Source organism: Sinocyclocheilus anshuiensis, unplaced genomic scaffold, assembly GCF_001515605.1.
Source record: "Sinocyclocheilus anshuiensis isolate Anshui unplaced genomic scaffold, SAMN03320099.WGS_v1.1 scaffold1372, whole genome shotgun sequence".
In the NCBI taxonomy this organism is placed as follows: Eukaryota; Metazoa; Chordata; class Actinopteri; order Cypriniformes; family Cyprinidae; genus Sinocyclocheilus; species Sinocyclocheilus anshuiensis.
The window spans coordinates 61,472-79,080 of NW_015546103.1; positions in this window are offsets into that span (position 1 = coordinate 61,472).

Here is a 17,609-nt window from a genome sequence, read left to right on the forward strand (position 1 = left end):
AACAATAAATATACTATTAATTCTGAAATTAAGAATACAATTTACTTAAAATGAAGATAGAAGTATGTATATGTTCTTCAAATGGTTTTTCAAATATTAATGGGACGTTCATAGTCATTGTGAGGAATCAGGCGTGATTCTAGTATGCTACTTGGATCTTAACAGTGACTGAGAGTAATTTAAGTGTGTCCCTAAAGGCCGGGACACACCAAGCCGACTTCAAAGAACTAGCCGCGACGAAAGCCGACAGTGTTGTTGCCTCACGTCAGCAGCGTCGGACAAAAAAGCTGCGCTCAAACACACCGCACAGACTAAAGCCGATGGCAAACTAACACGTGCGTTCTGTGCATGCGTGAGAGGAATTAACTGTCTATATCAGCAGCTATCAATAGTATATATTCGTCATTCAAAAGGAGAAACCGAAACAAAGATATATGAGATAAATGCAGATATACGAAACGTAAACAAAGCAGGACTTGCTTACCATTTTGAATATCAGTAACGTTGATAACTTTAATCATTTTAAGCAGCTCATGTTGTTATGAAAACATTCGTGTATTAGAATGATTGGGAAAGATCACGTAACATTTAAACAGCCTTCTGTCTGTACCGCCTTCATTTACGTGCTTGTTTTCATCACTTTCGCTTTAATTCTCGGGCACTGACTCGTTCGCTAAACTGAACATCCAATCAGAGCTCTCACTCGCGCCGATGGTCCCCATGGCCCCGACGCCGATTCAACATGTTGAATCGGGCAAACTGCCGCCGACGTAAGCCCGACAAGAGCCGACGAGTGGAACACACCAAACAAACTAGCCCGACCGTCGCTCGCCGTCGGCCCGACGTTGGCCAACGGCCGACCATTGGCTTGGTGTGTCCCGGCCTTTACTTACCAAAACAAGAAAACCCGACAGCCGAGGATTTTAAACAGCACATTCTGAACAGAAAATCCCATGAATGATATCAAACAGTCACATAGAGCTCCTCAATAACACACTGCTGGTTGTGAGTAGTGTTGGCACAGCGTGGTTTGAGCTGGCACATCCAGGTCACTTTTACTAAAACACTACATGAACATTTATCCTAATTAGATCCAAAGCAAAGCTCTGCAATTAGCACTTATTACAGTACTCTCATAAAAGGTTATTCCATTCATAAACTTCACTGCATACATTGGTAATGCCACGGATAAAATGAACAAGCGTGTTTAAAACAAACGTTAAATTAGATGTAAACAAATTTTAATAAAATAAATAACATAAATTAATTCAAGTATATTCAAGATGCAGCCATCCAAGTTTTAGCACCTTAACTGTCTATATCAGCAGCTATCAATAGTATATATTCGTCATTCAAAAGGAGAAACCGAAACAAAGATATATGAGATAAATGCAGATATACGAAACGTAAACAAAGCAGGACTTGCTTACCATTTTGAATATCAGTAACGTTGATAACTTTAATCATTTTAAGCAGCTCATGTTGTTATGAAAACATTCGTGTATTAGAATGATTGGGAAAGATCACGTAACATTTAAACAGCCTTCTGTCTGTACCGCCTTCATTTACGTGCTTGTTTTCATCACTTTCGCTTTAATTCTCGGGCACTGACTCGTTCGCTAAACTGAACATCCAATCAGAGCTCTCACTCGCGCCGATGGTCCCCATGGCCCCGACGCCGATTCAACATGTTGAATCGGGCAAACTGCCGCCGACGTAAGCCCGACAAGAGCCGACGAGTGGAACACACCAAACAAACTAGCCCGACCGTCGCTCGCCGTCGGCCCGACGTTGGCCAACGCCCGACCGTCAGCTTGGTGTGTCCCGGCCTTTAAATGTGAGAGGTCACAAATTTGAATGCTGCTCAAGTGACATTTTTTTTAAATATATAAATAACTTAAAATAGCATCTGTTTGTAGATGTGGTGCCACATTCAGCTGCATTTTATTGTGTGATTTCACAGGAACACATAGAAATGGAGCAGGTAACTCTGACAGCTATGTGCCTACTAGGACCACTCATTGCCTTATAGTGTTTTTCATTATGGCACTAGTTGAATATGACTCTTGAAATTTATAAAAAGCAAGAAAGCAAACAAACAAACCAAAAGACTATCACAGCTCTCCCTATAAAATACAATTTATTTGTGTTTTCCTTCACAAAACTGTCCATGTATTGTTTGCTGCATGATAAAATGGTGCCGGTGTTATTTTAGTATCATTGAAAAACTATTATAGCTTTTAGTAATATTGTATCAATATATTGATAAATACATTTCAATACATATCAGTAACAAATGTCAAATCAGCAACAATGGTAACATAATTGTTGCATCTGTCCAGCCATCGATTGTCTCATCTGGGACAGGTTTGCAGTGGCAGCATGCTAAGTAGGACCACCCATACTTCCTTTTCCCTAGCCAATTCCTTCAGCTCCTCCTGGGGGATCCTAAGGCATTCCCAGGCCAGCTGAGAGATATAATCCCTCCAGCATGTCTAGTATCTGCCCTAAGGTCTCTTCCTAGTTGGAAATGTCTGAAACACATCCTCTGGAAGGCATCCAGGAGGCATCCCAACCAGATGTCCAAACCACCTCATCTGGCTCATTTCAACGTGGAGAAGCTTCAGCTCTACTCTGAGTGCCTCCTGGGTATCCGAGCTTCGCACTGTCTCTCAGGGTCAGCCCAGACAGCCTGCGGAGAAAACTCATTTTGGCCACCTGTATCCATTATCTCATTCTTTTGGTCACCACCCAAAGCTCAAGTGAGTGTGGGAACATGTATATTAAATTGAGAGCTTTGCCCACAAACTCAGCTCCCTCTTCATGATGACTGCATTACTGCTATCGCTGCACCAATCCGTCTATAAAGCTCATGCTCCGACCTACCCTCACTCATGAACAAGATCCTAAAATACTTGATTTCCTCCATTTGGGGAAACAAATCACTGCCTACCTGAAGCAGGCAGTCCACTGTTTTCCAGCTGAAAACCATGGCCTCAGATTTGGAGGTGCTGGCCTTCATTCCCATTGTTTAACACACAGCCCGAGTAAGTGCTGAAGGCCAATGAGGCCATCAGGACAACATGATAGACAACATAGTGCAGATATGCCATCCTAAGGCCCCAAAAACAGACACCCTCTGCCCCCTGGCTGCACCTTGAGATTGCCAAAAAAAAATCACACCAGTTGTATAGGGACCAAATGGCATGCATCAGCTGCCTTGGTACCCCATACTCCCACAACGTGCAACGTGCCTCCCACAAGACACCACAGGGAACATGGACATAAGCATTCTCCAAGTCCACAAAACGCATTAAGACTGGATAAGCAAATTCCCATGATCCCCCCAGTATCCTTGCCTGGGTAAAAAGCTGGTCCACTGTTCCACATACAGGACAGAATCTGCATTGTTCCTCCTCCAGCCAATATTAGACAATCATTTTGATTTGCCTTTCCAACACTCTGGCATTGGCTTTCTCAGGCAGGCTGAGGGGCGTGACCCCTCTGTAACTGAAACACACCCTCTGGTCCCATTTTTTTTTTTTTAATGGGAACCACCACACCCATCTGCCAATTGCTATGTATTGGTATGTATTGTATTCCTATGCTATGTTGAACAGGCATGTAAGCCAAGACAGACCAATTTCATCCAGTGCCTTCAGCATCTTAGAGCAAATCTCGTACACCCTTAGTGTCATACCACTCCAGAGTTGTTGTTGTTGTTGTTTTTAACTACCTCAGTGACTGCCAGGGAAATGTGCCAGTGTTCCTCTGAATCCTCCAGTCCTGCCTCTTCCAGAGAGGAACACTTCTCAAAGTGGTCCCTCTAGCCTGCCTATTCCTGTTGGCAGCATTGAAAGACCCACGGGATAACCAAACCTGAAATCCTCCACTATTCAGAGCCTTTCCACCTGCAACACAATGTCACACTGAAGCAACCCTCTTGTTTACCAAGCCAAACCCCGAAACAGTGGTGCAGAGTCGGATACTTGTGAGTATTTCCAAACCCGCTCTATGTCTCTCATCCTGAGGGACTCCAGAAAAGGAGGGAGTCCAACCCCTTACCAGGAGTTTGGTTCCAGAACGTAAGCTGTGCATGGAAGTGAGGCCAACTATATCCAGCTGGTAACACTTAACCTTCTGCACTAATTCTAGCTCCATCCCCACCGCAGTGGTCACCATTGAATTTGCCAAAAGCTAGTTTCCATAACCAAGTTCCAGTTTTTTCAGGGTCCAGAGCCCAGCCACCACACACTTACCTGTAAACACCTCTCCCACGCCTGTCTCCATGAGAGAGGGTCTTTCTCTCTCTTTGTGATCTCTTCATAGGGGTGTATGGGATCATTCTTTGTCTGGCCTCTCACCTGGAACCAATTTGCCTAGTGAGAACCTACCAGGAGCTTAAGCTCCTGACAACACAGCAGGGTCACTGAGGTACTCAAACCCCTCCAACGTGGTAAGGTGATGATTCAAGAAGAAAGTAATCATTGCTTCTTATGCTCAAATGATGCTAAAGTAATTTAGTGTTTAGCTTTGTTCTATGCATGCATTCTCTAAAGTTAAAAACAAACAAACAAATAAATAAATAATAGGTGCCTCTATCAGAAAATAATTCAGGCATAACTTTCATACAGCTGCCATATTGAGCAATATAATTTATTTAATTAAGTTTCCTATCAGCCATCAGTGTCCTCCTCCCTATAATGTCTCTAACTGGGCTAACGAATACCTTAAACAACTAGTTAAATACAGCTTGGTGTCAGTGTGGACATGGATCTGTGTAGTGGGTTATATTGTAGCTCTGAATATTTTGCCAATAGCTCCAGATATTATTTTCTGATTTGTCTTGCTTCTTCATTCCCTTTGTTTGTATGCAATTTGTATTGCAATGGAAATTTGCATAATATGAAAATGGCTGTAATTTAACATCCTATATACACTGAACTCAAAAAAAGTGAAAAGACTGTGCCATTTTATATTGGTCTAATCAAAAATCATGGTTTCCAGTTTAAACCTGTTTTGTTTGTGTAAAATCAAATAACCCTCTCCATAGAAAATGATAAAATAAAATAAAGGATAAAAAAACTGGATAAAATAAACTAAACAATTTTTTTAAATACTATTTTTCATTTGACACCAGAGTTTTGTTGTGCAGAACACATACTGACTTGGCTTTACTGACTGCAGAAATTATTGCAGGTTTTTAGAAATAATGCATATTTTAAAAAGACATCACAATAAAAGGTCTTTCAAAGTTGTTGTTTTTCTTCTTCATTTATTTCTGTGTGCAATAGAGTGATGTGATTGGTTATTTGTGATGGGTTATGTTTTGGGAACTGCAATCTCAAAATATCATGTGAAGTGCCCATAGTAGAGTCCTACTGTATGTGGATCATTCGAGAGAGAGAAAAAAAAGAAGGTCAAATTCACAAAAATGTATTGACCTTTCATGTTATATTCCAGTTATTAAAGCAGTAGAAGAAGGTCTGTATTTAAATATGTAAAACATTTTATGTTTTACAGGCCTTTAAAATATACAATTTTAAAGGCCTGAGGTTCATGTAATTAGTACATTTCTTTTGTTTTACCCCAATATTAGTTATTAAAAGGAATAAATTAGATTTTGGACTCCGGAAGAGCATGTTTTGATTTATAATTAGAGAATAATTATTAAAGAAACATGGTCAGGGTATCATTTAACTGTATAATAGCCAGGCCACTGTTTTTCTCTGTCTAAAACATAGGCTCAGCCCGTGATGTTGTTAGTGTAGCCACACATCTGGAATCAGCTTTGTGAATCCAAATACATTTTCAGCATTTAGCATGTGTGATGATACTTTACAATGCCCTGTTGTTTTCTCTGGTGACCATCAACCTGAAGACTAAGACGCACTCCCTCACACCTCTTAGTTCTTAGTTCTATCTGTAAGTGCCTCATTGAAATGGATAATATGCGTTAAAACCAGATTTTCTGATTTGCATTCACCAAACATTTTCCTTTTCCTTGCAACCACGATGTGTGACAGAGTTCATTATATATTTTACTATGTGTGTAAGCATAGATTCATCGTTCTCAAGAGGCTGTTAAAAAAACAGTCTCTATTAAAACAATATATTACACTGACCTTTTCCATAACAGAACATTCACCATTAACTTATGAGATATTTCATATAGGTCAGAATGTAACAGTTTTTAAAAGTCATCTAAATATTTCAAAGCCAAGATCATGGGGGTCGGTATGAAACGTCGGATGTGTGTAAATGTCTGTACTTGTGGCATTTTTCAAAACATACACACACACACATACACACAGAGCAGTTGAGGCCAATGATTCTTGTAAATTAGGACAACAAAAAGAGAATGCCAAACCTCTTAGGGAACATTTGCACACATAAACAAACCAATTTCATAGATTTTCATATACTCCAGAGACATAAATTTCAGACTGTCATCAAACACAATTAGATAATTGCCTTACCAGCTCACCAGATCAAATCAATCATGCTCAGAGACCGAGACAGAAAAAACAAAGAAGGAAAGACAAAGACAAGTGGTCTCTTCCCAGACTCTAGTGAACTGCCTCCCTGTCTACGGTCCACATAGGCAGTTACCTTCTAAGGCGCCATGCTAACCAAAATGGAACCTCATTAGTGCCTGATTTGAAACACTAGCCAATAACTCCATTAACGCTCACTTACCAAAACAACGCTCCTCACAGACACTCTACAAACACAAATGATTCCAACAGAGTGTTGCTAAGCTAACCACAACATACTCCAATTAGCACAAACACATGGAGCGCACAAATAGGTAGTTTTGTTCCAAAATATTGTGCTACCTTGTAAAATATCTTGTTCTGGTCATATTCTAAGGCAAAAGTATCAATTACAGAAAAGGCGATCCAATTTCACTAAATATTTAACATGACTGACAAAGATCAGAGAAATTGTATTTATACTTGTATTTCATTAATAGCGCTCTGTAAAGACCGTCAAAGGTTTCTGTCTTTAGCTATGTCTCATTTGGAAGGCTACGCCTACCAATAAATATTTCAAAGCCAAGATCATGGGGGTCGGTATGAAACGTCGGATGTGTGTAAATGTCTGTACTTGTGGCATTTTTCAAAACATACACACACACACATACACACAGAGCAGTTGAGGCCAATGATTCTTGTAAATTAGGACAACAAAAAGAGAATGCCAAACCTCTTAGGGAACATTTGCACACATAAACAAACCAATTTCATAGATTTTCATATACTCCGGAGACATCAATTTCAGACTGTCATCAAACACAATTAGATAATTGCCTTACCAGCTCACCAGATCAAATCAATCATGCTCAGAGACCGAGACAGAAAAAACAAAGAAGGAAAGACAAAGACAAGTGGTCTCTTCCCAGACTCTAGTGAACTGCCTCCCTGTCTACGGTCCACATAGGCAGTTACCTTCTAAGGCGCCATGCTAACCAAAATGGAACCTCATTAGTGCCTGATTTGAAACACTAGCCAATAACTCCATTAACGCTCACTTACCAAAACAACGCTCCTCACAGACACTCTACAAACACAAATGATTCCAACAGAGTGTTGCTAAGCTAACCACAACATACTCCAATTAGCACAAACACATGGAGCGCACAAATAGGTAGTTTTGTTCCAAAATATTGTGCTACCTTGTAAAATATCTTGTTCTGGTCATATTCTAAGGCAAAAGTATCAATTACAGAAAAGGCGATCCAATTTCACTAAATATTTAACATGACTGACAAAGATCAGAGAAATTGTATTTATACTTGTATTTCATTAATAGCGCTCTGTAAAGACCGTCAAAGGTTTCTGTCTTTAGCTATGTCTCATTTGGAAGGCTACGCCTACCAAAGGTCGCATTTGTTGACTGCATACGTCATTGACTCTGCCTCATTCAGAAAATTAACCATTACTTTCCAAAGAAAGAAATTACGGTAATTGACACCTCACAAAAAATGAGACTCGCAAATCATTTCACTATAACCAACAAAGTGTAAACACAATGTAATAAGAGATTTTTATTTATTTATTTATTTAAACATGAGTTTTAGTCAATTAGCTTGTGCTGTGGCTGAAGTGAGGTGATATCAGCTTAATTGATTATAAAGAGAGTGCTCTTTGTTTGGTTTCTGTACGCAACGTATATACTATACATAACTGCTTAACCCATTAATAATCTGAATAAAACTTTAATTTTCAGACTGAATCTGAAATGATAATGTCTGACATTGTGATAACAATAGCAATGGGGGAAGAAAAAATTGGCAAAAATTGTCAAAATAGATCCATGCATTAAGTCTTGCAGTGCAAGTGCAATAGACTTGTCATTCTGTTATCTGCAATGTGTTTCTTTGTTATTACTTTTTAAAAATATTTTAATGCTGTGTTTACATAATTTAACAATATTTGAAGGGTATGCGTTTTAAAATATTATTTACTTTTAATTGACTTATTAGTAAAAGCTTTAATAATTAACCAATTTATTAAATATTCTTATTTTCAAATTGTTAAATTAAATTAAATTAAACTGTGATAACACATAACTCATCTGTTGTGGATATGTATTTATTTGTTTCTAAGTTACAAATCTCTGCCTACACAGAGGTTATTGCTGAACCAAGAAAATTGCAATTAGTCAATGCTGCAAATTTGTGTCAAAGTTCACCAAATTTGAACCTAATATGAATTTTGTTAAGGGAAATGTCTTTCCCCGGAAGCCCATCAGTCTAAATTCTTAATTACGTCAATTACTATTTAAACTAATACATTTTGTCCGTGAACCGAACATTAAGACTTAAACTAAAATGATCTTGTTTATGAGGTAGCATATTTTGGTTGACTACTTTTTGAAAAAGTAGTCTGCATTTATGTTCTAAACTTGCCTATGGTGGCTAAAATGCAGTCTAGGTGGGCAGCTCAAGGGTTCGGAAGAGAGCAAAGTTGTGTGAGGCTGGAAATGTCAGCCCCAGTGAGTCATAGAAGGAAACAGGAAATAGGGATAATGTGAACAGAGGAGAAATGGAGAGACAAACAGAGAGGTAATGAGTATGTCAGAGATGAGGTCGAACTTGAATCGATACAGAACATTTCATATTCTCACCATTTGGAGTGCACAGTGTGTGTGCAGGTGGACGTCCCCTCTTGACCTTAAAGTAATGCTATTCCGTCCCACTAAATGTCATCTTACTGATGGGGGTCAGTTGGGTATTACGAGCAAAGGACAGAGTGAGTGTCTGTCTCTTTGCGGAGTGAACGATCCATTATGGTTGATTATTCAGAATGTATCTGCTGGCAAACAGGAAATTGGAGTCCGCCCATAACCCAGCAGCATTACACTCAGCATTACAATCACACACAGCTCAATCAAATACAGTCCCCAGAGAACACAGGGATGCAGTGTGTGTGTGAGTGTGTTCAGGGTGCCAGCATTCACATTGTCTTGTTTTCCGTTTGACGCCAACAGTCATGAAAGGTAAACTGGGAATTCTTTAATTTATTGACTGCCTCAGACTTACAGGAAAACAACAAACATGTCCATTCATCAGATTATCATTAGATACATGAGATAGGTTAGGTCTGAAATCTAGAATGGCATGAATAAAAAAGAAGGCCAATTATTTGAAATCAATTGCTTTTCTCTCTCCCTGGAGAAGAGCATGATGGGTAATGCATTAATGGATTATGACTGTTAGATAGAAGCGATGACGTCAGCCAAGCTGTCATTTATTGAAGCTGGCAAATGGGATTTCTCCAAACACAGATGTCAGTGCTGAATATCATTTTCTGTTTTGGGCCTCTTCAGCTCAGTGATTTGAAATGCCAGAACTGACATTAATTATTGATTAATGCGTAAAAATATATACACCAACCAGAGTAACGATTGCTTACGGTAATTGTCCCTGTTATGTATTAATTAAGAACTGTGATTTTGTAAGCTGCCCTATGACTTTGAATGAGAGTGAGATGAAGGAGAAACAGGAAACAAATTGTGCCATGTGCACAGGTATAGGCTTATTAGAAATTAGAATTATTGTTTTGTTGCAGGATGTTGGTGTTTTTGATTTAATGACTGTAAAAAATGTCAAGTGGTGTAACCGGCAGGTAAAGACAAATCAAATATGTTCAATACATGTGTACACATCCTAATCAATATTAAAAATAAATAAATTTTGCAAGATGGTCCACTTCTGAGGAAAATAAATGTTCGTTATACCACATTGACTATTTTGGTTATACCACACTGACAATTAAAGTTAATGTATAATTTTAACCCTAAATCAATCAATCAATCAACTGGGGGGGCGGGGGTCAATTTAACTCATATTGTCACAGAAGAAGCATTTGAAATGCATGTTTGTTCCAGCGGTGAGCGATTTTGTGTCTCACCTGACCACCTGTGATCAGATCGCCCAAGACAGATGTTAAGACCAGGTGTAAACAGGACCACTGTGAAACACCAGCTGGGAATGTTTCACCAGCACAGACTCAGTCCAGCTACCTGCTGTTGCTATCTTTAACAAAACACACTCACAAAAAAACAAAACAAAAGAATTTCTGAGCCCCTCGTTCCTTGTTGTTAAACTACTTATGATTCACAGAGAAAACCACAGAGAATTCACAGATACTGAAATATACTTTAGGAGATCATACACAGATATCTCTGATTCCTGTTGTAGTTTTGTTCGCTCTGTTTTTTTTTGTTGTTGTTGTTGCTTAAGTGTCTTCAATTTATTCAAAGACTACAGCTTAATTTCCCATGGACATCGATTTCAAAACCCTGCCACGGAAAGACCTATCGATTCACTGTGTTGCTTTATGGCTTCACCACTCTCCCTAGAGCCAATCTCTCAACTTCAGTGTGTGGGAAAACCACTGTGTAAGCGTGTGTGAGAGCTCTTCCAGTTTATAGATACAAAATGCTAATTTCTCCTTCCGTAGAGAGGGAGGAATACTAATAGATTCAGAAATGGTGGAAAATTCATGTTAGGCAGGAGAGTGCACATGATCGGGAGAACCGGTACAATAACCCTTAAGCAAGACACAGTTCTGGGAATTTTTGATCTCGTTTTATTTTTGGAAAACTTTTGGAGAGGAACTTTTAATAAAACATTTCACCCAAAAAATGTAAGATTTACTCACCCTCATGTTATGCCAAACCTGTGTGAATTTCTTTCTGCTCTGGAACCCCAAAGGAGATGTGGGGCAGAGTATTTCGAGTGGCTTTTTTCCATATATTGAAAGCATGTAGTAACTACAAATAGTCAAGCTACAAAACTCATAAAAGCATGACTCATGGACTATGGTTATGAAATACATAAGAACCAGGACTAACATATGGACAGGGATATTGGGGTAAGTGCCTCGGGGGTCTCATACTGTCAGGGGCCCCCAAATCCTTCTAAAGGAAACTGACCCCTTGGAGCTAGCAGCACAAGCTGACCACTAGAGCCGCCAGGCCTCTCAGCAAATACAGTACAAACTCACCACAAATCTGACTACTAGGACTTCTAATTTCCACAGTACAAGGGGAACATGCTGGCCCCACAGGAACCACTGTGCATGCAGTTCAACCTGACCACTAGGACCCTTGGACCCCTCTGTGCACAAATAGAGGAAGCACACCATCAGGTTCCTCAGTGCATACAGTGCAGACTAGACTTGGGGCCCCGGGCCCCTCTGTGCATATAGTTCTACCTGATGATCACTAGGGCCCCTGGACCCTTTGTTTCATATACTGTAGTTCAAGCTGACCAGTGGGACTCTCGATCTCTGCAGCACAAATAGAGCAAGCACACCAGTAGGTTCCTGAGTACATCTAGTACAGGGGTGCCCAAACTCGGTCCTGGAGGGCCGGTGTCCTGAAGAGTTTCATCTGGGCCCCTTTGTGCATATAGTTGCACAAAGGGGGCAATAGACTGCACGGGGGCAGTCATGGCCTAATGGTTAGAAAGTCAGACTTGTAACTCAAAGGTCGCAGGTTCGAGTCTCAGGTCCGGCAGGGATTGTAGGTGGGGGTAGTGAATAAACTGCTTCCCGGACGCCGCAGCATTGGCTGCCCACTGCTCCAGGTGTGTGTTCACAGTGTGTGTGTGTGTGTTTGTTCACTTCTCACTGCTGTGTGTGTGCACTAGGATGGGTGAAATGCAGAGCACAAATTGCAAGTGTGGGTCACCATATTTGGCCACACATCACGTCCCTTCTTTTCCTATAGTTCAAGCTGACCACTACCCTGACTGCTTCTGCGCATTTCACCATGAGCTGACCTGTGGGACTCCCGATCTCTCCAGCACAAATAGAGCAGGGTTACCAAATGCCTACCAATCCCTTCGGTGCATCAAGTATAAGCTAACCACTTGGGTCCCAGACCCCTCTGTGCATGCAGTTCAAGCTGACCACTAGGGGTCCTGAGCCCTTCTACAGATTCAGCATAAGCTGAGGACTCAATCTCTGCAGCACAAATAGAGTAAGCTCACCACTAGGACCCTAGGCCCCACTGTGCATACAGTTAAAGCTGATCACGAGGACCCCAGGGCCCTTCTGGACATTCAGAACAAGCTGACCACAAGGACTCCTGGTCTTGGCAGCACAAACTGAGCAAGCTTACCACTAGGACCCTAGGCCCCACTGTGCATACAGTTAAAGCTGACCACCAATACCCTGAACCCCTTGGAACATACAGCAGGAGCAGACCCCTAAGTGCATACATTTTAAGGTCACAATAGGTTCTCCACCTACTTTTTTGTAGTTGTTCAATTTTAGCCTTCCAAAATACTTTGGTGATATAAACATCAAACCCATCGCCTCTTGACATAACAAGTTTGAATAGCCAATTGATTTTTGGGTGAACTATTCCTTTAAGGGGTAGTACATTTGCATACTGGCAGTACAAGAGAGCTCTGCTTTCTGTGTCTGAGTGTGTGATCATTATCTAATTACCCTGCGCCAGCCTGACAAGCTCTCAGGTGAATTGTCTGTCTGGTGGAAAACCTCAAGGAGCAGAAGGCTCAGGTCTGTGGGGGTACATGCCTCCCTGGGGCAGATATTTGTTTTGTGGGAGGTCAGTAATGCCACAGTGTCAGTTTAAAGTCAGAGACAAAGACTTGTCAGCTGTATAAGACAAGTACTCGCTTTATCACACGTGTGATGTTCAGACATCTGACCTGCTTCTAGAATAGCCCTATTAAACCCTCCTGTGATAACAAGCTCTTAGCTCTTTTTCTTTGTCTCCCATGCTGCCTCACTGGTGTGGTAGACTCTAACCTTCTTCTGCTGCTAATTACCCTCTCCAAACATAAAGCCCCCTGTGACAAGCAGAAGGAAACCAAAGCTGTCATTCAGCAACAAGTACCATTAAACTCTCCAACTTATCTATACACTTTAAGAAGTCCTTTCTTTCTTTCTTTCTTTCATAGCAAAGGTTCACGCTGCATAAAAAACTTTGATTCATTCATTCAATTCATGAGTCCTTAAAAAGAGACAAATATATTTTAAAAAGCAAAAACTGTATTTCTAGCATGACAACGCTCAGAAGATTTTAGCATGTTAATGGATATGACAATGTATTTGGTCTTAGCGGAATAGATCTGCTACACTGCTGATTTCCTGCTGCTGTTGGTTATTGCTGTTGTTGTAGATTATTGCTGCTGCTGAAAAGCAAGTAGAGGAACTTGCTACTGCCAATGCAAACACTGAACGGTCCTGTAAGTATTTAAGACATACTGCTGTGGCACAAGTAGCATATATAATTACCCGTAGCAGGTCTATACAGGTGGAGCTGGCGAAGTGGAGGGATTCAGAGGAACTCTGAAAACGCACTGCGAAATGCTGTAGTGAATGCTAACCAGCCATTTAAATATACAGCAGTAAGCTCATTGGCTACATAGGCAATATGAACCAATCAGCTTGTGCCAAGTAGTTTAACACTGTGAATATAATCAGTTTGCATTAATGACCCATCAGCCTGTGTCATCTAGGGAGTTTCATGACAGAACTTGGCATATATATCATGGATATATTTTGAATTAGGTATCTTTTTCTTAGTCCTTTGTTTTGTTTAGTTTTGTTTAGTTTTGTAGAATAACCCCATATTATATTTATACTTAAACAAGAAAAGAAAAGAAAAGACATTCTGAAAAATAAAACACTATATATAAAACATATTATAGAGACATATCATCTTACACAGTTTTTCCTTCTAATTTATCTCTTTTTTTAAATATGTTTATATACTGTATTTTTCTTAATACTTCATTTTGATTAAGAACATTTTTTATTAAACATTAATTTACATGTTGGTCCACTATGGTTTATACTAGACAGTACTGGTTTGGTTCTGGTATATGAAGGAATATATTGCCAAGTCTATGGTAACCATCATTCTGCAGAACTCATCAATTATTCGGGTGATGTTGGTGAAACAGATGAAAAATGTTGCTGGTTAACCAAGTGTTGCAAGTTGAGTAGTCTTTCGTTTAAAATGTCTGCCATGTGAATTAAAATGGTTAAGTTGGACAACAAGACAATGTTCTGGAGTCTTTCTGAAATTGCCTGCTATTTTGTTTCTATGATGATTTTGTTTCTTATTCAGCTCTCGTTGTACATCCAATGTGAACACCCATCCATGCTCAAACTGTTCTCACTGTCAATACTTTTTTCTCTTTTAAAAATTGGTCATCAGATAGTTTGTCATGGCAGAATGTTGAACAATCCTTTTTTTTTTTTTTTTTTTTTTTCAGTAACAGATTTTCCGGGTTACTGAATACAGTAGTGCGTGAGCATATTGTGCTGGTTGTGCTGTAACCCTGGGTAACTGTCGCATAGAGAAATGTCACAGTACTGTAGCACAGTCCTCCTGTCAGTGTATACACAGCCAATATCACAGAGCGCTGACAGAGCTATATCACGCTCAATATACATTCATTCATCAGTGCATGTCAGTGGCAGCTGAAAAGATCACTGTAGACGTTGAGACGATGAATTGAGCCATGAGTTTCAATCATTATGAGCACACTATGAGCACATGAACAATCCATCTATCAGTGATCTATCTATCTATCTATCTATCTATCTGTCTGTCTGTCTGTCTATCTATCTATCTGACTGTCTGTCTGTCTGTCTATCTATTGTTCTAGCTAGCTATCTATCTATCGTTCTATAGTTCTGTCATTCTATGTGATCTGTCTACAGTTTTGTCATTTTACCTGTCTATCTTACGTCCCTCGGTCCATCCATCCATCCATTTGTCATTAATTCTGTTGTTACTTCCATCCATCCATCATTCTGTCTGTTGTTACATCCATCCATCCATCATTCTGTATGTTATCGTTTTGTCATTCTACTTGTCTATCATCTATCCTTCAGTCCATCCATCCATCTGACATTCTGTCTGTTGTTCCATCCATCCATCCATCCATCCATCAACCTATCAGTCATATGTTTGTTCTGTTGTTCTATCTATCTGTCTATCATATATATCGTTCTATCAAGCTTTCAATCTATCATTATATCAAGTTTGTTTTATCAAGTTATTTTTTATTTCTGTTGTTCCATCCATCAATACATCCATTGTATGTTTGTTTTGTTATTCTGTGTGCTATTCTATTATTATCTATCTATCTATCTATCTATCTATCTATCTATCTATCTATCTATATATCTATCTATCTCTTTCCGACTCCCTACCCACAAACAGTCCGTTTGACCTGTGTGTCTCTTGCATACTCGATGTGATTCACATCTCCATAGTGCTTAATTCTAAAACCTCACCTAAGGCACTTGTCTGTTTATTTTTCTACAAAGTACTCATGGTTAAACTGATGTGTTCCTCCTCTGCACGGCTCTAAGCTCTTATTTATCTGATGGCGATCTGTTCACATTTATACTGCTCAGATCTAGCAGGCACTGCATAAAAGTCCAGACAGAAAAATTGAATTTTTGGTAGTTCAGATGCTCAGGAGTTCTGTGATAATTAGTGACTTCTCTGTGGGCTTAAGGATAATGATTCTTTTATGATGCTAATACATCAGTGATACAGCACTGCGACAGTTACCACAGTAAAAATATATCAATTAAACATATGCCTCATTAGCATATTTGAGGGCAATTTACAATGTGGAATGATAGATGAATAAACAGAATGCACAAACATTCACGCCCAGATGTGTTTAAATCGTCTGAAGTTGGATGAGCAGTCTGCTCATATCCATTAGCACTCTTGGGAGTTTGTACTTGTTTCCTCATGCTTGATTAGTTTGAGGAATGGGCTGCAACCTAATTATCATACTGTCCGTTATAGGATAAGATTAGTGTGTCCTAAATCACAGTGCATTAAAAATAGTATTTTGCTGGTCTGCTATTTCTAGTGGAGTTTTGTTTTATGCATCAGTACGCGCTTATTACTGTAATACTAATATGACCCGCTAGCCCTTGCACCACAGAAGATGAGCTGTTTCTCTTTTGAATTCAGAAGTAGCATGTGCACTCTGTATTTATTTATTCAATATAAACATTTTACAAATAGGCTACTGTAAATTAAAAAGACCTGAAGACCTGAAAAAGTCTGAATTGTGAGAAATAAACTCAGAATTGCATGAAAAAGTCATATTTGTAAGAGAAAAAGTCAATTGCATTTATTTATTTAAATGCAATTGACTTAGTGAATAGGGTATGTTATGGTTTATTAATATACTGAAATTATATCTTAATGATTAATAATATAACATAACATAATATAATATAATATTGCCTGGTAGAAATATCGAAAAAGTTTGCTACTACTAACACAGTTTGCTATGGGACAATGCTATGCTTACTTTCTACTGAGATTTTAGTGGATTAGATCAATAATATTACATCATTATTGCCATTATTGTATATAACCTCATCACTGTGCATGTGGCGTCTAGTTATTATCTTGGAAATAAAAATGGAATTCATGCATTCAAGCAGTTTTGTGTTAAAAAAAAACAAAACGTCTTGACAGTCAAGAAGGAGAGGTTTAAATTTGTAGCTGACAGTTCTTCCAGTTAATCCATCACACTGGAAACTGAAGGTCAAGTCAAGTGCATTGTGTGCTTTGCAATATACTGCACATTTGAGCAAACAGAATTGGTCATTAGGGAATTTTATGCTTACTAAAAAAAATAAAATAACATATTACCTACATAGATATTGCATACCACCAAAACATCATTATTTAGTATGCCATTCTAAACATAGCTATAGTCTTGTTTCTATATTGTAACGGGGTGAAGAGTCACACGACAAGAAATCTCAATCAATACCCCGGAGGGTGGATTTATTGGGGTGAGGAGTGCTCGTGAGAAAGGTCCAGGTAGGTGCTCCGGTGCCGTGAGTGCTCTCTTCCGTCTTCCCAGTGCAGAGGGTCCGTGCAGTGCTCCTGTGGGGCTGGTCGGTCACACGCTGCTGTCTGTGGGAGAAATGAGAGGGCGAGTTAGTGCTCAGTCTCATGGAGAAGTCTCCCAGATGGCAGGGCTTGCATGGCTTATGTGGCCGCCGCCTGACGAGCTGCAGCTGTGACCGATCAGCCTGTGATGAGGACGGCCAGGTGTTCCTTGC